Source organism: Bos taurus, chromosome 29 (genome assembly GCF_002263795.3).
Source record: "Bos taurus isolate L1 Dominette 01449 registration number 42190680 breed Hereford chromosome 29, ARS-UCD2.0, whole genome shotgun sequence".
In the NCBI taxonomy this organism is placed as follows: domain Eukaryota; kingdom Metazoa; phylum Chordata; class Mammalia; order Artiodactyla; family Bovidae; genus Bos; species Bos taurus.
This window is the reverse complement of record NC_037356.1, coordinates 151,908-178,137: the sequence shown is the minus strand read 5'-3', so window position 1 is coordinate 178,137 and position 26,230 is coordinate 151,908. Positions and strand designations below refer to the sequence as shown.

General features: G+C 45.3%; 1 pseudogene; it reads left to right on the top strand.

Annotated features, from left to right (window-relative positions):
• The first annotated feature begins 1,848 nt into the window (after positions 1 to 1,848).
• On the top strand, positions 1,849 to 24,859 carry LOC132344193 (coiled-coil domain-containing protein 3-like; annotated as a pseudogene).
• The last annotated feature ends 1,371 nt before the right edge of the window (positions 24,860 to 26,230 follow it).

Sequence of the window (26,230 nt, the reverse complement as noted above, 5' to 3'; positions counted from 1 at the left end):
GTGGGAAAAGCTTAACTCTACCATGTCCCATGGTGGTGGTGGGGTTGTCGGGAGGAGTCTTTTACCATCAGGACTACTGTTCACTTGCTTCCCTCAATATAACTGTTTTCTACAGAAATAATTGAGGCTCCAGGCTGACTTCCAGCTATGTAGAGGTTTGTTATTGTCCGTGAGGAGCTCTTACTCTTAATTCTTTCCTCTTCCAACAAAGATGATCTTGTAGGAATAAGAATCCGGTCCATTGAGTCACGGCTTCCCTCGTGGCTCAGACAGTAAAGAATCTGCCTGCAATGTGGGAGATCTGGGTTCGATCTCTGGGTTGGGAAGATCCCCTGGAGGAGGGCATGGCAACCCACTCCAGTACTCTTGCCTGGAGAATCCCATGAACCAAGGCGCCTGGGATGCTACAGTCCTTGGGGTCGATGAGAGTAGGACATGACTGAGCGATTAAGCACACATCTGTCCATTGAGTCACCCGTTGGATTCTGGATTGGTGTGACTTTATGGATCTTTAGCCTTAATTCCCTCAGAAGCTGGGCCACACTGGCTGGTGTCCTGGCCATTTCACTTCAAGGCATGCCCAAAGCCTTCCCAGGATCTTCTGATCCCCTGAGACCATGCTGCTCATAGCCTCTTCCTCCTGAGTCCCTGCCTCGAGCCAGCTGGATTTCTGCCCTGTCACAAGAAGCATGCATGAATTTAATTGTCCTAACTGAAGACTTGGGGATCACAGGAAGATTTGGTTGTCAGGGGATGTGAGTCCTTGGAATTTTCTCTCTTTCCCCCTCCCCACTTTCCTCTTTACCTTTCCTTTCCGAATTCCCTAATAACTCTTCCTTTCAGTCAGAGAAGACTTTGGCTGAGTTCTAAGACTTAAACTTGCAGAAAGCCTGGTTAATAAGATGCTTGCAGAACAAAGAGCCTTCCATTTTACAGCAGTTTTGCTTATCAACTTATTGTAAATATAATATGTATGACATATGTATGATGATATGTATATTATATCCATGCTATTTCATATATATGATGTTTTGACTATACAAAATATTTATACTTATAATCTTTTTTTTCTTACTACATGAAGAATAATTAAGGCAATTGGGAGATAAAAAGAACTGCCTAATTTAGAAATAAAGATTTAAGTGTGGAGTTTAGGTCTTTTCAGAGTCACTCATTGACTTGTGAAAAGCTCTTTGGAACTTCTGAATCTATTTCTCAGGTGTAGGGTGTTCAGAATCTGAACCTGGAATGAGGTTAATCATGGGACCATGTAGCTGTAGGAAAAACCAGGCAATGTGGCTTTGGCTTTTCAGATGTTGAAGGCTTTCCTAAGAGCATCTTTAAAACATAAGAGATGGAAAGGGAGAGAGAGATTCAGAAAAGTTTATTAGATCACACAGAATTTCCAAGGGAAACTCTGCGATGGTAAAGTTAGATTTCTGTGCCATTTGAGTGTAAATGAACTACTGAGAAAATGCAAAAACGTACCCTGAGTACTCATGGCAATTGAGGGCAATAATTCTAAGAAAGCCATGTCTGGAGCGCGCTTTGTGCCGGCAAAGCTTCAACCTGGTCGGTGCGCAGGGTGCCGGAAGAGGGCTGGGCCGCCTCTCCCCACACTGACTTTTCAGCCGAGGACCTCCGCGCTGGCGCAAACACCAAATTCGGCCAGGGGGCTCCCGGTCCAGCGCCGACTGCGCTGTCTCCCCAGCATCCCGCGCCCCTGGACGGCTTCCCGCCTCTGCCCCTCCCTATGCCGCCCACGCCCCAGCCAGGGGTGGGGGGCAGGAGGCGGCGGTGGCCGGCCTTCCCCGTGCCCTTTTACAAGTCTCACAAGCGAGGCCCCTCAGGGGGATCCCGGCGGAGGAGGGAGCAGCACGCTTAGCTTCCGCAGCTGTGCGCGCAGCCGAGCGCCCGGGGCTGCGCCTCCCGCTGGTGGGGCCCACCACTTTGGGTTCCCCGACGCTCTCGCTGCCGCCGCGGGGCTCCCCCATCCCCCACCACGTCCCTGCGCCCCGGATAGCGCGCCTGGGGCGCGGCGGCCACCCGGCGGCTCCCGCCGCCCGCCCTAGCCGCCGGCATGCTGCGCCCGCTGCTGCTCGTCGCGCTCTGCCTGGCCGGCGGGCTGGAGGCCGCCGTGGCTGCCAGCTGCCCTCCGAGTGGAGACCCCTGAGCGAGGGCTGCCGAGTGGAGCTGGCCGAGACTATCATGTAGGCCAAGGTGCTGGCGCTGCATGAGGAGCTGCACGGACCTGCCCTGGCAGTATGAAGCCAGCGACGCGGGGCTCTTCTACTCTGCTGAGATCGAGATGCTGTGCCACCAGGCGTGGGACAGCATGCTCGAAGTGCCCCGGGGCTCCAGCCTCAACCTCACCGTTCTGGGCTACTTCTCCTGTCACTCCCATACCGTGGTCCAGGATTACTCCTATTTCTTCTTCCTCAGGTGAGCCTGCCACCTCTCGCCCATACCATCCCTTCGGCCCCTTGGCTGGCCAGCAGAGGTACCTTTAACCCCAGCAGGCTCAGGAACTCCTCCAGAATCCTGTCTGGGCAATGTTAAGTGACGCCCTGGTCTCCCCTGGTCTCCTTCACATTTTCTGCTCTTTGGTTCTCCTCATGTTGAGACTACAGAGATATTGGGTGCCTCTGGGTAACACTGTTGGAAAAAAAGGGATGGCTCCTTTGCTTGACCAGGGAAGAGTGTTTCAGGCCAAAGCTCAATGTGGTTTCCAGCCACAAACAGCCTATTCCCAATAGCAGAGGTATATGTGGGGAGGGTAATGGGGGAAGAAGGCCCTGGTCACAGCACTACAAGGAGTATGAAGGGTAATTGGACAGGAGCCCTCTCTGGTTGAGTTCCATGCAAGTTGGTCTGTGGTGCAGATGAGATGCCTGTGGATAAGAGTTCAGGCGATGGCATCTCCTGGAGTTTGAAATAAGAAAGTGGAACCCTAATTGAGGTGGAATCCTTATAGAGGAGGAAAGCTATATTTTAAAGTGGATGCCTTGGGAGTTGTTTGGGATGGACAGTGGTCAAAACCAGTCCAAACACCTTTGGAATCAGATGGTTGTTGGAATGCTGGGCCCGTTCTTCCTAAGAACCTCAAGAGCCTCACCTTCATAATGTGCCAAACAAGGTTGGTTGAGATTAAATCCTAGTAACTGATGCAGAACACCTGGTGCAGGTTAGATGAGGAATCTGTAGTTACTCAATCCTGCACACCTGCTTAAATGCCAAGATGGACTGGTGTGGAATGCAGCCCAGCTGTCCTCTTGTTTCACTTGGATTCACTCATATCAGCTGCCAGCAGACCTCAATGCCAGGCTCTTCCAAATAGCAAAAGTTTAGAGAGGAAGGGCCTGGGGACAGGGGCATTAAGGGATTGGGAAGGTGCTCACAGGGCTTTGAAGAACAGAGAGGTGAATTAGACCAGGCCTTGTCTGTTGGGAGACTCCTGGAATCTTGTGAAGTTCCATGAAAGTTTGTCATGTGGTCACGATGAAATGCATGTAGATAAGGGTTCAGGTTATGGGCTCAACTGAAGTTTGCAATACAAACAGCAGGTGGAACCCTAATGCATTGGTTCTCTCCAGTTGGAGGAGGAGGGTGATACAGAGGAACCTCAAAATGGAATCTAATGGATAGTGATCGGACAATAAGTCCCATCTTCCCAGTATGTGGCATAGCATTAAGGATATTTGGAATGTCCATGACCTTGGTCTGCAGACTAACTTTTAGCTCTTGAGATTTCACATCACTGAGAAAGAAGACAGAAGGTTCCACACAGGGGCATCCTTAAGCTCATGGTAACACATGTTTTCCATATTAAAGCCAGAATATCTAACTTTAGATTACATGGCATGCTTTGTTTGGCTTGGGTGGTTTAGCCAGATTAAGTTGAATTAAAAAAAAAAATACTGGAGAAGTACAGTTTCTAAATAAAACTGGCAAGGGATGAGATATTAAATTCTTGATATGGAGAAACTTAGATTTTTACATGTCTTTATTTAGGGAAACCAGCTCTAAAACTATTCAACAAGAAAACTTTATTTTCCAAAGTAGAAAGAACCACAGTACTTAAGAAGACATTATTTTCTTTTCTGATTTTATAATGAAATACAGTTTTGTTCACTGGCTCTCTGGTGGTCAGCCAGCTCTTTCCTCTTTTTCTCTGACATATTTATAAAACGTTAGGGCAGAGATACAGAGTCAAATGGTAGTCTGATAAGATTTCTATTTCACAGGGCTGTTTTGCCCTGATGTGTGTTAACAACCACATACAAAGCATTCCTCTGTTATTCTGGGCCTCTTGCAGAGGAGAACAGATTCTGGTCAGTGTCACAGGAGAAAGTGGCAGTGGAGACTCCCTGGTGAGCCCCCAAATGCCTACTTTGGGCTGGAGTGCTGCTTCCATCTCTCCCTTTCCTTCTCTTGACTTCTCTGTCTTGCCAACAGGTACTTTATGCAGGGTTCTGTAAAAATGTTAAGTTTTATACTGTGCTTACTCTGTGCCAAATACTTTACTTACTTAAAAAAAAATGCACTCCTTACACCACCATTAAACAAATAAGGATGCTGTTGTCATCCTAGTTTTATAGATTGTACATTTAAGCTTAGAGAATTTAAGAAAGTCATTGTGTGTCAAATAGGAGATAAGCAGCAGTGATAGGACTTGAATCTTGGGTCATTGCAATTGGCTTTCCTTTGCCCAGGAAACAAGGAGCACTCCACTAGGAGAAGGAAGGCAGCTTTGGAGATACACAAATATTAACCCACACCCATCCCCCAACTCACATCTTTTGAAAAACTTAAGGATAGACATGTGCAGTGCGAGGTAGAGAAACAATCAGAGAGAGTGACTCCTCTAATGTGAGCCATGTAGATGTGTAATTGGAAGCTGCATGTAAATCAGTGAAGTTAGAATATGCTCTCACACGGTACAAAAATATCTCACAATAATTTAAAGACTTAAACATAAGACATGATGCCATAAAACTCCTAGAAGAGAGCATGGGCAAAATGTTCTCTGACATAAATTGGACCTTTGTTTTCTTAGGTCAGTCTCCCAAGGTAATAGAAATAAAACTAAATATGAACAAAGGGGACCTGATCAAACTTACAAGCTTCTGCACAGCAAAAAAAAAAAAAAGTAAAAAAAAAAAAAAAAAAAAAAAGACAACCTAAGGAATGGGAGAAAATATTTGCAAATGATGCAATAGACCAGGGCTTAATTTCAAATATACAGACCATACAATTCAACAACAACAAAAACAAAACAAAACAATCAAAAAATGGTCAGAAAACCTTAATAGACATTTCTCCAAAGAAGACATGCAGATGGCCAGTAGACACATAAAAATATACTCAGCATCACTAATTCTTAGATAAATGCAAATCAAAGCTGCAGCCAGGCACCATCTCCTATCAGGCAGAATGGCTATCATCAAAAACAGAACAAATAGCAAATGTTGAGTAGAGTCTGGAGTAAAGGGAACCCTCCTACACTGTTGGTGGGAATGTAAGTTGGGGTAGCCACTATGGAAAACAGTATGGGGGATCCTCAGAAAATTCATAAGACCACCATATGATCCAGCAGTCCCCCTCGTGGGCATATCCCTGGACAAAACTGTAATTCAGGAACATACATGCACCCTCATGTTCACAGCAGCAATATTCCCAACAGCCAAGATATGGAAACAGCCTAAATTTCCTTTGATAGTTGAGTGATTAAAGAAAATGTGGTACATATATATGAATATTACTCAGCCATAACAAGAAAGAAATAATGCTGTTTGCAGCAACATGGATGGAACTAGAGATAATTATAGTAAGCTGAGTAAGTCACAAAGAGAAAAATAAATACCATATTATATCACTTATATGTAGAATGTAAAATATGGAACAAATTAACCTGTTTACAAAACAGAAACAGGCTCATGGATACAGAGAATAAACTTGTGGTTGCCAAGGGGAATGGAGGGAGGGAGTGGAGGGACTGGGTGTTTGGGGTTAACAGATGAAAACTGTTACATTTGGAATAAACAACAAGGTCCTACCTTAGCCCAGGGAACCATATCCAATCTCCTGGGATAAACCATAATGGAAAAGATGTTTAAAAATGTATGTATATGTATAACTGAGTCACTTTACAGCAGAAATTAGCACAACATTGTAATTAAACTCTACTTAAATAATAACAATAGATGTTGTATAACTGGCAACACTGTCACAGTCTTCTGTTGACTCTCGATTTAAGATGGTACACCCCATGGGTGTCCAGTCTACAGCTTTGCCTCCTTTTTTTCCATTAGGATGGATGAGAACTATAACCTCTTGCCTCATGGATCAATTTCCAATATGCCATCTTTCCAGACACTCAAGAGAACAGAAGGATGTTTTCTAGCCTTTTCCAGTTTTCAAACTGTTCACAAGGGCAGCAGCTGGCAATTTTCTCCAATGAGTGGGAGGTCTAAGAAGACACTAGAGTAAGAATTGGCTATCCCCTGTGCTACAGCAAAATAATAAGATAGTTATGACTCATATGAATGTTGTGAGCAAGGGAGTCAAGAGTCCTCTTCCAAAGTCCAAATCAAGAAGTATTTTTCACCCTCTCCACAGCCCTCGTGGAAGTTACAAGCACTGCTCATAAACTCTGGAGTCCTCAGGCTGTACTGTGTGGCATGAGGTTCCTCACAAAGTGAGGGGACAAGATGGGCTGAAGGTTGGGATGCTGTGCCTCAGGTTCCTCTTCTGTAAATTGGAAGCAATAGCAACATCTGTATCTTAGGGCGGATGCGACATGATTTAAATATGTAGGGAATGTCAATAGGTAAAGCCTTTAGTGAGGTGTTTGAGAGTAAGCACTCAATACACTGAGCTGTTATGACTACTTCTGTTGTTGATTTCAAATACTTATGTATGTTTTTACTTGGCCCTGCTGGGTCTTAGTAGTGGCATGTGGGATCTCCAGTCTTCCTGGCAGCATGCAGCATCTTCAGTTGCAGCATGCAAACGCTTAGTGGCAGGATCTACTTCCCATGGAACAGAAGGATCCAGATCACTCTGGGCATGAAGATAGAAAAGGCATATTTCAGTCTGAGGCAGATGCCTGAGTTGTGGGGATATTTCGATGACTGTCTCTTTCTCTAAGCAGTGGCATTGTCGCAACTGATCCAGGGCAGCAGGGAGGCCATGGCCCATCGCTCCCAGTCTCCCACCAAGATGTTTATAGGACCACGAGACAGACCACAGGAGACAGTTCTGATGTGGGTTAATGAACCAATGTGCATGTATTAGGCAGTTTCCTTCTTTCCCTCATCTGTGGTGCCCTTAGTGGTGGCACTGTCTTTCTCTTGTCTGGTGGGTTGGCCTAGGGGAGTGGCCTTGTTCTTCCAAACCTCCTTCCCAGGGCTCCATGGCACCTGGAGGCTTTCTTCATGTTCTTTGCACAGAAACTGGTCTCATCGTGGGCAAGTATATCCAACTACGGAAAAGTGTTCATTCTTCCTTTCCATACATTATCCAGGGTTCCTTCCTTAGGCCTCCCTACTGACAGTTCTCAAGTCCCTGACCACTCTTGAAGATTTGCCAAAATTTTCTGAGTGCTTGTCATGTATTTCACTCCACACATGGATCTAAGCACATATACATATACATATGTATATGTGTAACTGAGTCACTTTACAGCAGAAATTAGCACAACATTGTAATTAAACTCTACTTAAATAATAAAAATAGACGTTGTATAACTGGCAACACTGTCACAGTCTTCTGTTGACTCTCAATTCAAGATGGTACACCCCATGGGTGTCCAGTCTACAGCTTTTCTACCTTTCTTTCCCCCTGCCCCACTTTGTTTTTCCTACCTGACTCTTAATCCTTGCCAGCGCCCACTCCTCATTGAACTGGACCCACCAAGTATAAGCCTGAGTATCCCCAGCCTGGGTCAGACTGTAGCACGTTCAAATTAAATCTTTTTAGATTTGGTCCTGTGGTTCTCCATTTTGTGGGATTTTTGCTTCATGTACTAAATCCTTGGTAATAGTACATTAATGTCAAAGATCAGATATTGATCCAAAAGTACCTCACAGCTGAGCCCCAAACTCTTTAGATATATAACTGATTAGCCCTGTGGTCACACAATGAAGCTATTAACATTTTACTATAATTCGATTTTCCATCATTTGAAACAAATAGAACAATGGGACTGTGGAGAAATGTTTTAATGTGAAGGCGGTCCTATTTTTGGTGGTCAGATGTTGATCTTGGGAAGAATTCCTTTTCCCTTTCATCACCCTGGTCTCTTAGATAACAGAGGGTGGGTATGTGTGTTTGCACTGAGTCAGAAGCTTTTAGGGAAAGAGAATTAATTGTTATAGGCTGCTGAGCTGCTGCAGAGCCAAATTGAGGTGTTGATGGACTTTGTATGTATCACATCTTGGCCCCTTCTTCTACCCACTTTGAAAGGTACCACATCAGAGCTGAGTTAAATTAGCTAGTTCATTTGAGAATTTAGGTTTAAAATAAAACTAAGGTGCTAGCATTTATATTTTATGATATTCTTTGAGAAATTTTTACTTTCTCTGCAGTGATTAAAATAGTTGTGAATTGAAGGTGTCAGAATTAGATGAAGAGTTATGGACAGTTACTTGTTCCCTTCTTGAAAAAAAACAAAAACAAAAACTAAAACTAAAAATTATCTGCCTTAAAAAAAACTGTATATATAATGTTTAGTTGCGCTGGATCTTTGTTGCCATGAGGGCTTTTCTCTAGTTATGGCAAGCAAGGGCTACTCTTTGTTGCAGTGCACAGGCTTCTTATTGCAGTAGCTTCCCTCATCACAGAGCACAGGCTCTGAGCACATGGGCTTCAGTAGTTGTGGGTTGTGGGCTCACTACTTTTGGCACACAGGCTTAGTTGATCTTCAGCTTGTGGAATCTCCCCGGACCAGGGATCAAACCAATGTCCCTGCTCTGGCAGATGGATTCCTATCCACTGTGCCACCAGGGAAGTCCTCTCTGTTTTTTCTGTGTGAAGGTGAGTATCCTGCTTTCTCTCCTATGCAGGGTAAATAAATCATGCTATGACACAAACAGTCTGTTTTTCCTAAGGTGATGGGTCTTCCATCTTAGAAAGCATCAGAGGAGTTTGTTTGGGTCACCTTTTTATTCCAGTTAGACTCTTGCTAGTGGGAACATGTGAATCCTTCATTTATTCTGAGAGCATTATGAAAGGCCCTGGATGGTGCACATTACACAATTTCCCTATGTCACATGCCGTGTCTTAGATGACGATGAATTCAGGAGCACACTGATGAGTTCTCATCATTTCCACTGTTGCTGCTGCTCTTCTCTAAGTCCCCAAACAGCTTGAACAGTGTGTTTAGATCGTGGTCGTGAATGCTGCATCTCCTCCTTCTCATTCTCTTGCAGCATCACATGAATCTGGGACTCTAGGGTCAGTCCGCAGGTTAAGAAATGGAGCCAGAGGAAAATCTGATGTAGGGAAAGTTTTTGTGATACATACCCAGGACAACCTGCAACTCTGTCCTCAGCAGCCAAATCCTCCCATCCTCTAATTCCATCCTTAGACATCCCACTGCTCCCCCTGCCCCATGCTTCGGTCAGTGGGAACATAAGCTTGCTTTCAAAAGTTGGCAGGGAATCAGCAGCACCCCTAAGTGTTCAGCATCTCTCTGGTTCAGTATCATGGTGTTAATGTGGCCTCCGGGGATGTCTTTGGCAAGTTAGAGCATCCATCCCATTTTCTGGCAAGGTTCTCTCCACGCCAGCCAACAACATTTTCCTTTCCTTTTTTCTTCCCTGCTGGATGAGTGTAACAATCAAAACAAAAGTTGGCTGTTTTCCTCTCTCAGCAAGTCCTGTCCCCTGGGACCGTGACCCAGACTGACCCACACATACATCAATCCAACCTAGAGTGTCATGGGACTGACATAAAATCTGTGCAAGACCTCCTGTCATCTTTCTTTTTTTCACTTTTTAGAGTTGGGAAGGATGGTGAGGGAGGTGCCATCCTCATCAGGCAATCAGGATTGGCTGTGCCATTTTCAGAGGCATGACCTCAGGCAGAACACTTTATTTCCCAAAACTTCAGTTTTCTCCTTCCCTGATAGCTCAGTTGGTAAAAAATCTGCCTGCAATGCAGCAGACCCCAGTTTGATTCCTGGGTCAAGAAGATCTGCTGGAGAAGGGAGAGGATACCCACTCCAGTATTCTTGGGCTTCCCTTGTGGCTCAACTAGTAAAGAATCCCCCTGCAGTGCAAGAGACCTGGGTTCGATCCTTGGGTTGGCAAATCCCCTGGAGAAGGGAAAGGCTATCCTCTCCAGTATCCTGGCCTGGAGAATTCCATGAACTCTATAGTTCATGGTGTCACAAAGAGTCAGACACCACTGAGCAACTTTCACTTTCAAAACATATAAACTGTCTCAGGTTGTCCTAAGGGCCCAATTAGATCATAGGTTTGAAAGCACTTTGTCAGTTGTAAAGAGTGATGAAGGGGTTTACAACTATAAATGGATAGTTAGAAAGTACGGCTTTAAAAATTAAAGATGATGCAACTTTTAAAAAGCTTCCTGTGTCTTCCCAGGGCAGTGGCAGTGGGAGCAATGGTGACAGGGTAGGTGGTGGAGAGGGGAACAGATGATGGGGAAGCTCTCATGTGTGTTGTAATTCATTCATCAGAATTTACTGGGTTCTGGTCACAGAGCACTTAAAAATTCATGTACTGAGTTATAAACCATGTTCATGTGGATTCCCAAATCTGAAAGTATAAAATGGTAGTCAGTAGAGTTTTTTCTCCCACCTCTGACACCCATCCACCCAGTTCCGACCTACCCTCCAAACCAATAACCACTGTTAATAGTTTCTTGTAAGCTTCCAATGAGTATTCTCCCCCAACAAACAGTTCAGTCAAGATTCACTGTCTGCTTTAAGGGCATGGCAGCCCACTCCTATATTCCCATGGACAGAGGAGCCTGACAGGCTTCAGTCCATGGAGTCACAAAGAGTCGTACATGACTGTGTGACTAACACACACTTTTGGTACCAGTGGCACTGCAATGTGCACACGTGGTTGTGCCGTTTTGTTCACAAGTGGGTACGTGTAAGTAGACATGTAAATTGCTATATCTAGACATGTATGTTGGTTTAAACAGCTGTGTCGTATTCCATTGTATCAATGCCTCACTGTGTATTTAATCAAGTTCCCTGTTGATAGGTAGTTACACTGTTTCCAGTCCATGGATATTACCTGGAGTGTGGACATGTATGACATTATATCAGTACACATCTCATTTTGTGGAATTGTTCAGTCCAGTCTTTAACAAGTGACTGTTGAGTGACTGCCATGAGGCAGCTGCTGTGTTAGATACCAGAGTTTCAATGTTGAGAAAAAAATTTAGAATATACTAATATTATATTTATAAAGATATAAATTTTAGAGTATAATTATTATTAATATTTTATCTAAAAGCTCATATCATATTTATATTTTTTGGTTTTTTTGTTGTTGTTAGTGGTACTTTCTTGTTGACAAGCTTGTGACACATATAACAATATAGCAATTTTTAACTTATAATAAACCTAGGCACTATGAAAAGTTGTACTTAATGTTAATGACTCTTACACATGTCTATAGTAGATTAGCGGAAAAAAAAAAAAACACCAAATACTAGATATTTAATATTGACTATTTCCCAGTTCATGTGAATCTGAAATTCATTTAGGTCAATGTTTTCTTGTATTTCCAACTGTTTGATTTGTAAGGGCTTCCTTTCTTGAGACCATTTAAATAAGAACTCAGAACTTAAGCAATATTATCCAAAAACAAAAGACTCACACTGAGACATACATAAATCCAGACAGACAGACAAGGGATCTTCTAGTTTTCCACCTGAGATTTAAAATATTTCTTTGAGCCGCTTTTTTTGGGCGGTGGTGGAGGGGGGGAAGCGGGTGGTGGTAAGAATACTGGAGTGGGTTGCCATTCCCTTCTCCAGGAGATTGTCCCGACCCAGGGATTGGACCCAGGTCTCCCACATTATAGGCAGAAACTTTACCGTCTGAGCCACCAGGGACTTGTTGAATTCTGTGGCAAGGATTAAGTTCAAGCACTGCCATAGGCAGTCCTTTGTAACAAGCTAATTGTTTTTAATTGCATATGCTAAAGAACCAGCTTTATGGTTTCCAATAAAAAAAGAAGTTTCCTTTTAACCAACTTGGTCTGGTTCTGAACTGTACAAAAAAGATCTTCACAACCCAGATAATCACAATGGTGTGATCACTGACCTAGAGCCAGACATCCTGGAATGTGAAGTCAAGAGGGCCTTAGAAAGCATCACTATGAACAAAGCTAGTGGAGGTGATGGAATTCCCATTGAGCTATTTCAAATCCTGAAAGATGATGCTATGAAAGTGCTGCACTCAATATGCCAGCCAATTTGGAAAACTCAGCAGTGGCCACAGGACTGGAAAAGGTCAGTTTTCATTCCAATCCCAAAGAAAGGCAATACCAAAGAATGCTCAAACTACTGCACAATTGCCCTCATTTCACACGCTAGTAAAGTAATGCTCAAAATTCTCCAAGCCAGGCTTCAGCAATATGTGAACCGTGAACTTCCTGATGTTCAAGCTGGTTTTGGAAAAGGCAGAGGAAGCAGAGATCAAATTGCCAACATCTGCTGGATCATGGAAAAAGCAAAAGAGTTCCAGAAAAAAACATCTATTTCTGCTTTATTGACTATGCCAAAGCCTTTGACTGCGTGGATCACAATAAACTGTGGGAAATTCGGAAAGAGATGGGAATACCAGACCACCTGATCTGCAGGTCAGGAAGCAACAGTTAGAACTGGACATGGAACAACAGACTGGTTCCAAATAGGAAAAGGAGTACGTCAAGCTGTAGATTGTCACCCTGATTATTTAACTTATATGCAGAGTACATCATGAGAAACTCTGGACTGGAAGAAACACAAGCTGGAATCAAGACTGCTGGGAGAAATATCAATAACCCAAGATATGCAGATGACACCACCCTTGTGGCAGAAAGTGAAGAGGAACTAAAAAGCCTCTTGATGAAAGTGAAAGTGGAGAGTGAAAAAGTTTGCTTAAAGCTCAACATTCAGAAAACGAAGATCATGGCATCCAGTCCCATCACTTCATGGGAAATAGATGGGGAAATAGTGGAAAAAGTGTCAGACTTTATTTTTGGGGGCTCCAAAATCACTGCAGGTGGTGACTGCAGCCATGAAATTAAAAACGCTTACTCCTTGGAAGGAAAGTTCTGACCAACCTAGATAGCATATTCAAAAGCAGAGACATTACTTTGCCAACAAAGGTCCATCTTGTCAAGGCTATGGTTTTTCCTGTGGTCATGTATGGATGTGAGAGTTGGACTGTGAGGAAGGCTGAGTGCCAAAGAATTGATGCTTTTGAACTGTGGTGTTGGAGAAGACTCTTGAGAGTCCCTTGGACTGCAAGGAGATCCAACCAGTCCATTCTGAAGATCAGCCCTGGGATTCCTTTGCAGGGAATGATGCTTAAGCTGAAACTCCAGTACTTTGGCCACCTCATGCGAAGAGTTGAGTCATTGGAAAAAAACTCTGATGCTGGGAGGGATTGGGGGCAGGAGGAGAAGGGGACGACAGAGGATGAGATGGCTGGATGGCATCACTGACTCGATGGACGTGAGTCTGGGTGAACTCCGGGAGTTGGTGATGGGCAGGGAGGCCTGGTGTGCTGCGATTCATGGGGTTGCAAAGAGTCAGATAGGACTGAGTGACTGAACTGAACTGATAGAATATCATGGCCGTCCTAGGTCAGGTCATCTTTCCTTTCTGTAATCATAGTTTTTTCCCTGAATCATAGACAGATCAGCTGGTAAAAAGCTTGGATTGTCTCTGTGGGGTGGATTTGCTTGTCCTTGTGTTTCCCCTGGGGCAGTAGCGAGGCCCATGGGCCTCTCCTGGAAGTGGGCGTGGGTGCGTGGTGCACTGGGAGCGTGTGTTGGGGTGGGGGTGGGGGTGGCACACTGGGAATGCGTCTGGGGTGGGGAGTCCCAGTTGTGCTCTCAGGGGTCGCCATTGCGGCTGGGAACACCCATTTCATGCGCTCCTGGGTCCCCAGCGATCGGCATCCAGTAAGCGGAATGGAGGGGTGTGGGCCACAGGTAAGAGAACTGGGACTCAGTGGAGCAGGGAACCACGTATTCTTCCCTTTCTGTTGGCACAGTCTCGGAGCCCACTAACCTGGCGGTTGCAGAAAGGCCTCACCTTTGGGGTCAAGGCCTTTACCCCTTTACCCCTTCACATAAAGCTCAGACCCGTGGGGGTTTTCCCAAGCAGCCTAGTGCCTGCTGGAAGTCCAAGGGATTCATCCTGCCTGGTGATTTCACCTGCGGGGACTTCATAACCCTTACTCTGGCTGGCTGGCCCAGCCCTGCTTCTGCCACTTTGCAGCCCAGCGGGTCCTTGACCACCTACTGGGATGGGAAAGGGAAGGGTCCACCAGTTGCACCCTAGATATTTAGTAGGGTGCATGGATTTAAACATCTGGTGGCCACCGAGGCAGAAAAGAAGGGAGGAGGGCACCTTGCTGCCCTTTCATGGTAGAATCTGTGGCTGTCCTGCTGAGAGGGGGCCTTTCCATGGGGACCCAGTGCAATAAGTTTGGTGTTTTGGAACTGAATAATTAGAAGGAGTAAAAATGTTAAATTATGTGGTGCTTTAATTAAAACAAAAACAAGCTCCAAGTTTTTGCAAATTGAGGTCTAGAATTTGAAGGCCTATTTTCCTTACACTGTGGCATTCTATGAAGAAATGTGCATTTTTTAAAGAAAAGAGTCAGAAAAGTGAGGGAAACAGAAAACCCAGAGGTGACCCTGTAGTTTTGTGAAGGCCTTAGGAGGTCACTTGTAAATGCTGCTGGCTGTCGGGAGGCAGTCTCTTCCTGTGGCTGATGGGCACAGAGCTCTGCAGGCTTGTCCTTTGCATGGATGTTCTTGTTGGTGGAAATCCAGCTCGGAGCCATCTCCTGATGTGTAAGAATTTCCAGGACTAGACCCCTAGGCAAATCCCACAGGGACAGGGGCTCCTTCCTTCATTGTATCTGTCTGTTTGACTGAAAACCAGCAACGACATATTTTTCTTTCAGTCTGGTCTCTCATCCAGGTCTTGGAGTAATATTTCCCTTCCCCCTCAATAGGCTTGGGTTTCAGGGATTAATTATAGTTAGTTGTCCATGATTTTGCAGATGAGGAAACTGAGAGCCAGAGAGGGTGGAGGACTGTCCAAGGGAGAATGGGATATCCTTCTAGGAACCCTGGCTCCTGGGTTTTTAATGAGCTTCCCACCCAGCATGGTCATTAATTGGCAAGTGTTGACATTGAGAATAAACTATTGGTGGAAATGTAAAAGGCTTTTTTAAAGAATGTTCCTACCAGCTGTCCATCTAATGGAGTATTTTCATTGTACTCCCCAACCCTTGGAAAGTGCTGGGCACAGGGCAGATGCTTCATCATTTTTATTGAATAAGTTCAATTTCACATAATTATATCCATAGTGTCAATAACACTATGAGGTATATTAGAACGGTGATTCTAATATAGAATATATTATTCTAATATAGAATATATCTAATATAGAATATATTATTCTAATATAGGATCTAATATAGAATCAGTTGGTACTTCACAGATCGGTCAAGAAAGGACAAATTTTATTAGGAAGACTGTAAGAGAATTTCTAAGCTTTAAGTTTATCCAACAAAGATATTAAAAAAAAATGAAACAAATCTCTCCCTTCATCACTGAGGCTATTGGAGGTCTGTTGAGGACCCCACACAAGGGAGGTTCTACCTCTTGGGACACCCTTGCTTCAGCATATCCCTAAGCCAGCAACCTGGGACAGTCAAATACACTTGAAGTTCCTTCCTTGACCTTGGGAGTTTTTTTGGAAGACAATTTTTTGACAGACAGGGGTGGGGGAAGGTTTTAGGATGTTTCAAGTGCAGTCCATTTATTGTGCACTCTATTTCTATTTTTGTTCCCTGTTGGCTCCGTTGGTAAAGAGTCTGCCCGCAGTGAGGGAGACCTGGGTTCAGTCCCTGGGTCGGGAAGATCTCCTGAAGAAAGAAATGACATCCCACTCCTGTATTCTTCCCTGAAGAATTCAATGGACTGAGGAGCCTGGTGGGCTACAAAGGGTTGGACATGGCTGAGTGACCAAACACTTATTTCTAGTATGATTTCATCCGTTCAACCTCAGATCATCAGGCATTAGATCCTAGAAGTTGGGGGCCCTGCTTTAGTTCCCTCTTTCATCTTCTACACAGCTCCAGCCTGCTTCCTCCCCTCTTCCACCTGCGGAATTGCCTACTGGGCTTCTCTGAGTGTGACTAAGAGTCTCCTTCCCTCACTTCCTTTCCTCTGAGTCTCTTCTCCTAACTGGGTTTCCCTGATCTCTGTTTAGGCACTTCTGCCCCAAGTGGTACTAGTGGTAAAGAACCTCCCTGCCAATGCGGGAATCTGATCCCTGGGTTGGGAAGATCCCCTGAAGGAGGGCACAGCAACCCACTCCAGTATTCTTGACTGGAAAACTCCCATGGACAGAGGAGCCTGGTGGGCTCTGACAGACGTGACTGAAGCGACTTAGCACAGCATACCAGAGGACCTTAGGACTGCAGACTCACGTGATTGTTCTGGTTCTTTGGAGTCCATTGTCATTCCACGTGTATGCTAGGGTCAGCTTGTGTATTGCTTCCTAAAGGCCCCGAGAGGGTAACAGGCAGGAAGGCCGGGGGTCTCCAGACAGAGGGAATAGGCTGCAAGTGTCAGATGGTTTTTTCTCTCTCTCTTAAGCAGCTGGAGGAAACAAACTAGTGTTACATTTTTTTCCCCCTTCTTGATACAAATTTAAAAGGAGGTTTCTTGAAAATTCTGTGTTGCCATGACGACTCCTGGCTCCACCTGAACTTAATTTTTCTCAAACCTTGAGCTAAGCAATGCATTTTTTTGTAAGGAAATGTTTGTCTTAAGCTATGTTAATATAGTATGTATTTCCGCTAGACTGTCTTCAGGTAGTTTCCCCCTAAAGGCTCAGAACTGACTTGACAAACCATTATGTCTTACTCATACCTTGTTCTCCTAATCTATGTTAATGAAACGATATATTTGCCTTGAAATCTGCCTTTCATCAAGATTCATGTCAATCATTTTATGGCCCAGGATGACTCACCTGCTGCCAGTGTTATCTCAATGCATGTTGTGAGTGAGGGGCCTGGTGCCATTCTCTGAGACATTGCCTTTCTTTCCTTAGCAAACTACTAGTGGCTGTATAACATCTGGCTAAAGACCAGCAGGGGGTACTCTTACTGCCCCTGTCTGAAGTCTATGTCAGCAGCTTTCTCTATCTCTTTTATACTTTAATAAATCTTTATGACACAAAAGCTCTGAGCAATCAAGTCATATTGGATCTTCATTTCAGATTGAAGATGCATTCCGTGGTATTGCCATCTTAAGTCTTTCCATCGCTATGGGATATCTGTACATGAATTCAGGATATTTTTTCAGCAGTCGTGTATAATTTCCAGTGTGCCAGTCTTGTCATCCTCGTTACATCCATGGCAAAGTATTTTATTAATGTTGATATTATTGAAAGGGAATTTTTTTTAAAATTCCTTTTCAGATTATTATTCGCTAGCGTATACAGATAAAACTGTGTAATCATTCATTTTTTTCAGTTTGGACAGCTTGATAGTTGTCTTTACTTTCTCATACTTTAAGACTATCCTGGCTCATATATGTACTGCCTCACCTCTAATTTCAGTCATTTATTCAAAGAACTTCTGTCCTTTTTTTTTTTTTTTTTAACATTGAATTATTTTTGACTATGCTGAGTCTTTGTTGCTAGATGTCTAGTTATAGTGAGCAGAGGCTGCCCTCTAGTTGCTGTGCCATGGCTTCTCATTGCAGCAGTTTCTTGGGCTCTGCAGAACTTGGGCTCTGCAGCATGCGAGTACTTCAATAGTTGTATGGGGGCTTAGTTGCCCCTGGGCATATGGAATCTTCTAGCACAAGGGAGTGAACCCATGTTCCCTGCATTGGTAGGCAGATCCTTTACCACCGGACCACCAGGGACATTTCCTGTTCCCTTTCATTAGAGAATGATATGCAAAACATACATGTAGGAGCTAAATATGCTCAGCTGACAATACTTGGAAATATATACATGTATTCCATCTTACCTTTAAACATATTCAGTTAAAGGTAATTTGTGATGATGTCTCCATGAATCTTGGAACCTTTCCTTTTGTTTCTCCGTAACTTCCCGTTCCAATAGTAAGATACCTGGCTTCCACCACTTGTCATATATAGAATTCAGTGCTTGTCCCATGTGGTTACTGAAAAAAACTGTCAGACTGTCTTCCAAAGGGGGCTGTGCATACATCTCACCGTATTTTGAGTACGTTTCTGTAGGATCGTTTACTATCAGTATACCCTCCTTGGCCAGGTGTCTATTTCAATCTTTACCAATTATGAATGGGCTTGTTTGCTCTAGTGTTCTTGGACAATTTGAGTACAGATTCTTTGTCAAATATGCATTTTTAAGGAAAACAATTTTATTTATTTTTGGCTGTGTTGGGTCTTTGTGTGTGGGCTTTTCCCTAGTTCGGGTGAGTGTGGGCCATAACTAGTGGTGTGCGGGCTTCTCACTGCAGTGGCTCCTCTTGTTGTCGGGCACAGGCTCACAAGCTTCATTGGCTGCAGTATGTGAGTTCAGCATTGTGTCTTCCAGGATCTAGAGCACAGGCTCGGAAGTTGTGGCACACGGGCTCCATAGCATGTGGGATCTTCCCATAGCAGGGATCACACCTGCATCTCCATCACTGGCAAGCAGATTCTTTACCATGGAGCCCCCAGGTAAACCCTCAGGCATGTTTTTGATTCTAGTTTTCCACACATGTACTGGATGAGAGAGGCCAGGATCAAGAGGCCTGGCCACTGGGAGCCCTCAGCCACAGTTCTGGCTGTGCCATCCAAAGCTCTGGGGCCTTTGGTGAGCGCCTCAGCTTCCCTGGGACTGTTTCCTCCCCTGAGAAATGCTCTTCTGTTGAACTGTAGCCCACCAAGCTCCTCTGTCCCTTGGATTTCTGAGGCCAGAACACTGGAGGGGTTGCTATTGCCTTCTCTACAAGGTAGCATTTGGAAGATATTTTCTCCTGGGTTGTGGTTTTGATGAAGGAAGGGGGATCCCTTCCAGGGCTTGAGAGTGGATTCTTGCCTGATACTTGGAAATGAATTGTCTGAGGAGAGGAGTGCCATCCAAGCGAGAGACATCATTGGGAAGGGCTGCCGGGGCGGAGGGCAGGAGAGTGAGGGAAACAGAGAGAACCACTCTGCCACGTGGCTCACCGTCTCAGGGTTTATGGTCATTGGGTTAGTTTCTGGTTTGTCTCTTGCCAGTCATTCTGAATTGGGATCCTTCCTGGGGGCACACGCATCACTCAGCTGAGATGGATTCCAGCGAGGAGGATCCTGGGAAGTTGGTAGGACCTCTGGACTGTAGTCTCCCATCTCTTTTTGACTTCTCCAGAATCCTGGTTGGTGGTAGCTTGTTAGTTCCTTGTTTCTTACCAGGACCTCCTGTTGCAAGATGACTCCTGCAAGTGTTTTCTGTTCTCTGTTGCCTGGTCAGTGGGTCATTTAACAGTGTGTCTTTTTGTTCTCTCGAATAAGGTCCTTCACAGAGTAAATCTATAAAATTGTAAAAGTCAATGTTTTAAATAATTTATATTCCTAATTTGTTAAGTTGGATTTTTTGTTGTGTGTTAGAACTCATCACCAGATCAAAGGTCATGTAGATCTTTTGTTGTTTTCTCAAATTGTATAGTTTTTTAAATTGAATTACGGTGTTAGCTGCAAAGTTTGTGTTTCTGTTCATTTCATCTTTTTTAAACAGTTATTTATTTTTAGTTGATTGATCATTGCTTTACAATATTGGTTTGATTTGTTATACATCCACATGAATGAACCATAGGTGTACGTGTGTCCCCTCACTCTTGAATCTCTCTCCCACATCCCATCCATCCCCACCTCTCTAGGTTATTACAGAGCCCCAGTTTGAGTTCCCTGAGTCATATAGCAAATTCCCATTGGTTGTCTATTTACAAATGCTGGTGTACATGCATCCATAATATTCTCTCCATTCATCTCACCCTCTCCCTCTTGTTCCCCACCCTTGTCCATAAGTCTGTTCTCTATGTCTGCATCTCCGTTGCTGCTATGTGAACAGATTCGTCAGACCCATCCTTCTAGATTCCATGTTTTTCTCTTTCTGACTGACTTCCCTGTTTAATACGCTCTAGGTTCATCCCGTTCATTAGAACTGACTCAAATGTGTTCCTTTTTATGGCTGCATTCCATACAGGCTCTGATTGTTCCTTAGCCATGTTTTGAGGAGGGTCATGGAGCTATTCTGCTCCATTTCAGTTTAGGCTTCGAGTCTGAGTGCTCACAGCAGAGCTGCTTCTGAGTGAGCCCTCTGAGGTCTGTGAGCGCGGTGCTGCTCGCACTTCTCTGGCGGCCCACAGGGGGCGCCAAAACCCGCTCTGACCCACAGGCGCAGGACGCTTTGCCTTCAGACTGGGCTAGGTGACCAGCTGGCGGGAGCTTTGTCTCCTCAGGGCCCTCAGGGCTCAGGCTCCTGGGTAACGGGACTGCGTCCCAGCTGAGAGGAGCGGGGTTGCCTCAGTGCCTGCCAGCAGGGAGGCGCTGCAAGAAGAAAAAATGAGGACGAACTAGACGTTTCCTGTGTCTAGCTGAGTGCTGACCAGAGGTCCATCTCAGAGGACTCACGGGGGGAAATAGCTCCATGTGCAAAATGGCGGGTTTTCAGTTCGATTTCTGTTAGATGATCTAGAGGATGACCTTCACTGGTGTTCTTCCAAGTAGGTGGCCAGTTTTCCTGTCACTGTTTCTTAAGAAGACTGTCCTTTCCTCTTCGCTCGTTCCTGGCTTGATTTTCATGAACTTACCACGTACATGTGGGTTCATTCCTGTCCTCTCTGTTCTTTCCTGGAGTCCATGTGTCTGTGTTCCTGCCAGATCCTCACTGTGGTGGTTGCTACAGGTCTGTGATGTAGTTTGAAGTCGGAGAGGAAGATGCCTCCAGCTATGTTCTTCTTTCTCAGAGTCTTCTTGGCCATTTAAGGTCCTGTTCAATATTAGCAGCCTAATATTAGGAATATTTCTATTTCTGTGAAAAAGGCCATTGAATATTATTTTGTGATTGCAGCCAGTGTATTTGTTGATGGCTTTGGTTGCAATGGACATTTTAATTCCTCATTGTTCCAGTGAATGAGCGTGGAGTAGTTTTCTTTTTATTTGTGTTTTCTTTGGTTTCTTTATCAGTGCTTTCTAGTTTTCTGACTACTGGTCTTTTATGTCCGTGATTAAGTTTGTTGCTAGATGTTTTATTCTTTTGGATGCAATTATAAGTGGGATTTTCTTAATTTTTGTTTCTGATTGTTATTAGTGTATAGAAATGCAAGTGATTTTTTATATTGATTGGGATTGTAAGTTGTATTTTATATGATTGTAAATTGATTGGAAATTATTCAGCTTTACTGAATGTAGTCTAACAACTTTTTGTGAAGTCATGGGGAAAATTTTATTTGTAAAATCTGTTTCTCCTGCAATAGGTCATCCAGAGGACCTAAGGCATGGTGGTTACTAATAGACTTCCCATAGTACTTCTTCATTCCGTGTGAACTCCTTCAAGGACAGTGAGCATCAATCACAGCTTCCCTTGAACTTCGTCTGGGGAAGTCTTGACCTCTATAGGAAAGTTTCATGTCTGTCTAATCTGATTTTCTTTTATGGTATTGACATGTTTGTTTTGAAACATAATTTACTTTCCAGGAATTTAAAATGTACAGAAAAGCCCTAGCAATGGGGAAAAGTGCTCACATTTGCCACATCATCTAAAATACTCTATGTGTTTTATCCAAAATGGGTGCATTCTCCTGTAAAACCTGCACATAATCTCCAAAATCAGGAAATCATATGGTTTCTACAGTATAATGTAATCCACAGCCCCAGTACCCTTTCAGCAATTGTTCAATTGTATGAATATATCTTTTCTTCCCAGTCTTTTTCTTTTTTTAAGAGTGTTACTGAGATTTTCAGTGATTTGGACAAACTTGATGGATTTAAAGCAGACATGGTGAATATGGGATATGCGAGGTCTTTTCTACATGGATATTTTCCACTAAAGATGGTTTTAATGTTTATTCATGTTTATGCATGATACTCGGGGTTCCATTCGAATTGGTGTAGGGGTATCAGGCCTTATCTCGAGTGGATGGGGAAATTGGTGTCTTTGGGATTGTGGCACGACCCACGAGGGTTCCTATCAAGTTTCAATCTGAGACCGGCCTCCTCTTGAGGTATGACAGGAACGTCAGGATTCCTTTCCAGACAAAGCAGGGAAATCTACCCTCATCTCAAGATGAGAGGGGCAAAGGGGCCTCCTCTTGAGGTATGACAGGAATGTTGGGATTCCTTTCCAGACAAAGCAGGGGAATCTACCCTCATCTCGAGATGAGGAAGGGCAAAGGGGCTCAGATTGAGGTGTGCCGGGAAACTCAGTGTTCCTCTCGAGTAGGGCCGGGTATTTCGGGGAACTTCTGGAGTTGCATAAAGAGTGGCGAGTACAGTTTCGAGTTTCATGAGGAACTGTGGGATTTCTCTTGAGACGCTGCAGTGGGAAAGGGCCTCATCTCGCGTTAAGGGGAGAATCCAGTGGTTTTCTTCGAGGCTTGGCGGGAAGTTTGGGGTTCCTCTCGAATTGTGACGTGGACCTCAGGGTCCCGCTGGTATAGCCACAGGAAAGTCAGGTCTCATTTCGAGTTGTGACGGGCACCTGCGGATTCCTCACAAGTAACTTCAGGGAAATAGGACTCATCTAGACTTGTGTCCAGAAACTCCGTGTTGCTCTTCAGTGGCAATAGAGATCTGGGGGTTGCGTTCAAGATTCACCTGGGGAGTCAGGCCTCGTCTTGAGATGAAGCAAAGCACTCTGCTTTACTCTCCACTTGCGACAGGTATCTCCTGGAGCCCTTTGAGTGGCCTAAAGGCAGTCAAGCCTCCCATGGAGTTTTGAGAGGGAACTCGGGATTGCTCTCTAGGCCCTGCAGGAAAAGAAGGGCCTCAGCTGGCGATGACGGGAGAATCTCATGGTTTTTCTCGAGTTGTGGCGGGAAGTATGGGGTTTCTCTCCAGTTACAACGGGGAAATCAGGGAGCCTCTTGTGTTGCCCAAGGGAAGTCAGTCTTCATTCAATTTGTGAGGGGGAGCGTGGGATTGTTCTCGAGTCACGGCAGGGGAATCCGGCCTCAATTCGCGTTGAAGGGGGACTCTCGATGTCATTCTCGAGTTGCAGCAGGAAACTTTGGGTTCCATCGAATTGTGACGGTGACCTCAGGGAGCTTCTCATGGTGCCTATGGGAAGTCAGGAATCGTTTCGCGTTGTGAGGGGCCTCTAGGAATTCCTGTGGGGTTGGTGCAATGGAAGAGGGCCTCATCTCCACTTAAGGCGGGAACTTCAGGGTTCCTCTCCTGTTCTGACGTGGATCTCGGGGTGTGTCTACAGTTTCAAACAGGGAGTCAGGTCTCGACTTGTGTTGTGGTATCGAACTCTGCTTTCCTTTCAAGCTGTGAAAGAGGTTCAGGCCTCCAGTCGAGTTAAATTAGGGACCTGGGGCTTTTCTCAAATTTGCAACCGGGGTATCAGGCCTCCCTTCATGTTGTAAGTTGATTCTCAAGGTTCCATTTGAATTGGTGCAAGGCAATCAGGCCTTGTCTCAAGTGGATGCAGAAATCCGTGTCTTTTGAACTGTGGCAAGACCCCCAAGTTCCTCTCCAGTTTCCAGCTGAGACCGGCATCCTCTTGAAGGGTGGCGGGGGTGTCAGCATTCCTTTCCAGACGAAGCAGGGGAATCAACCCTCATCTCGAGTTGAGGAGGGGAAAACAGGGGTCTTCTTGAGCTGTGCCAGGAAACTCAGAGTTCCTCTCAAGTGGGGACAAGTATCTCTGGAAGTTTCTGGGGTTTCCTAAAGGGTGTCAAGTTCCCTTTCGAGTTCCCAGAGGGAACGTGGGATTTCTTGGGAAACACTGCAGCGTAAAAGGGACTCCTCTTGCATGGAGGGGAGAATTTCGTGGTTTTTGTGGAGTTGTGCCTGGAAGCTTAGACTTCGTCTCGAGTTGCGTGGGACCTGGGATACCTGCTCGTGTTTCCTCAGGAAAGTCAGAACTGCTTTCGAGTGAGAGGGGCACCCCAGGATTCATATTGAATCGCTGCAGGGATGAGTAGGGCCTCATCTCAAGTTGCGGTGGGAACCTCAGTGTTCCTCTCCATTTCTGACATTGATCTCGGGGTTTCTGTGGACGTTGAACAGGGGAGGCAGTCCTGGTCTTGTGTTGAGGCGTGGAACTCGGCTTGCCTCTCGAGTTGGAATGGGGTGTCAGGCCTCTTGTCCAGTTGGATTTGGAACCTGCGGCTTTTTTCTGGAGGATGCAACTGGGGTGTAGGTTCCCCTTCGTGTTGTGACTCGATACTCAGGTTCCATTCCACACGGTGCAGGGGCATCAGGCCTTTTGTCAAGTGGATGGGGAAATCGGTGTCTTTGGGATAGTGGCACGGCCCACGAGGGTTCCTGTCGAGTATCAATGTGAGACTGGCCTCCTCTTGAGGTGCGATGGGAACATCGCGATTCCTTTCCAGAAAAAGCAGGGCAATCAACCCTCATCTCGAGATGAGGAGGGGCAAAAGGGCTCACATTGAAGTGTACCGGGAAACTCGGTGTTCTTCTCGAGTGGGGATGGGTATGTCGCGGAACTTCGGAGTTGCATAAAGGGTATCGAGTACTGTTTCTATTTTAAAGAGGGAACATGGGATTTCTCTGGAGATGCAGCATTGGGAAAGGGCCTCATATCGCGTTGAGGGGAGAATCCAGTGATTTTCCTCGAGGCTTCCTGGGAAGTTTGCAGTTCCTCTTGAGTTGCGACGTGGACCTCAGGGTCCCAATCATATCGACTCAGGGAAGTCAGGTCTCATTTTGAGTTGTGACCGGCATCTCAGGATTCCTTGCAAGTCACTGCAGGGGAAACAGGCCTCATCTAGACTTGTGTTCTGAAACTCCGTATTCCTCTCCAGTGGTGACAGGGATCTCAGGGTTGCGTTCAAGATTTATGTGGGGAGTCAGGCCTCGTCTTGAGTTGAAGCAAAGCACTGTGCTCTCCTCTCCAGTTGCGACGGGTATCTCCTGGAGCCCATTGAGTGGCCTAAAGGCAGTCAAGCCTCCTGTGGAGTTTTGAGAGGGAACTCGGGATTACTCTCTAGGCCCTGCAGGAAAAGAAGGGCCTCATCTGGCGATGACGGGAGAATCTCGTGGTTTTTCTCGAGTTGCGGCGGGAAGTGTGGGGTTTCTCTCGAGTTAAGACAGGGAACTCAGGGAGCCTCTTGTGTTGCCCCAGGGAAGTGCAGTCTCCATTCGAGTTGTGAGGGGGAGCACGGGATTGCTCCCGAGTAACTGCAGGGCAATCGGGCCTCAATTCGCGTTGAAGGGGGAATCTCAATGTCATTCTCGAGTTGCGGCAGGAAACTTTGGGTTCCATCGAGTTGCGACGGTGACTTCAGGGAGCTTCTCATGGTGCCTATGGGAAGTCAGGAAACGTTTTGTGTTGTGATGGGCCTCTCTGGATTCCTCTGGGGTCGGTGCAATGGAAGAGGGCCTCATCTCCAGTTGAGGTGAGAACCTCAGAGTCCTCTCCTGTTCTGACGTGGATCTTGGTGTGTGTCTACAGTTTCAAACAGGGAGTCAGGTCTCCACTTGTATTGAGGCATGAAACTCTGGTTTCCTCTTGAGATGTGAAGGCAGTTTCAGGCCTCCAGGAGAGTTGAATTGGGGACCTGGGGCTTTTCTTGAATTTACAGCCAGGGTATCAGAATTCCCTTCGTGTTGTGAGTTGATTCTCAGGGTTCGATTCGAATTGGTGCAAGGCAATGAGGCCTTATCTCGAGTGGATAGGGAAATCCGTGTCTTTCGTACTGTGGCAAGACCCCCGAGTTCCTCTCCAGTTTCCAGTTGAGACCGGCCTCCTCTTGAGGTGCGACGGGAATGTCCACATTCCTTTCCAGACGAAGCAGGGGAAT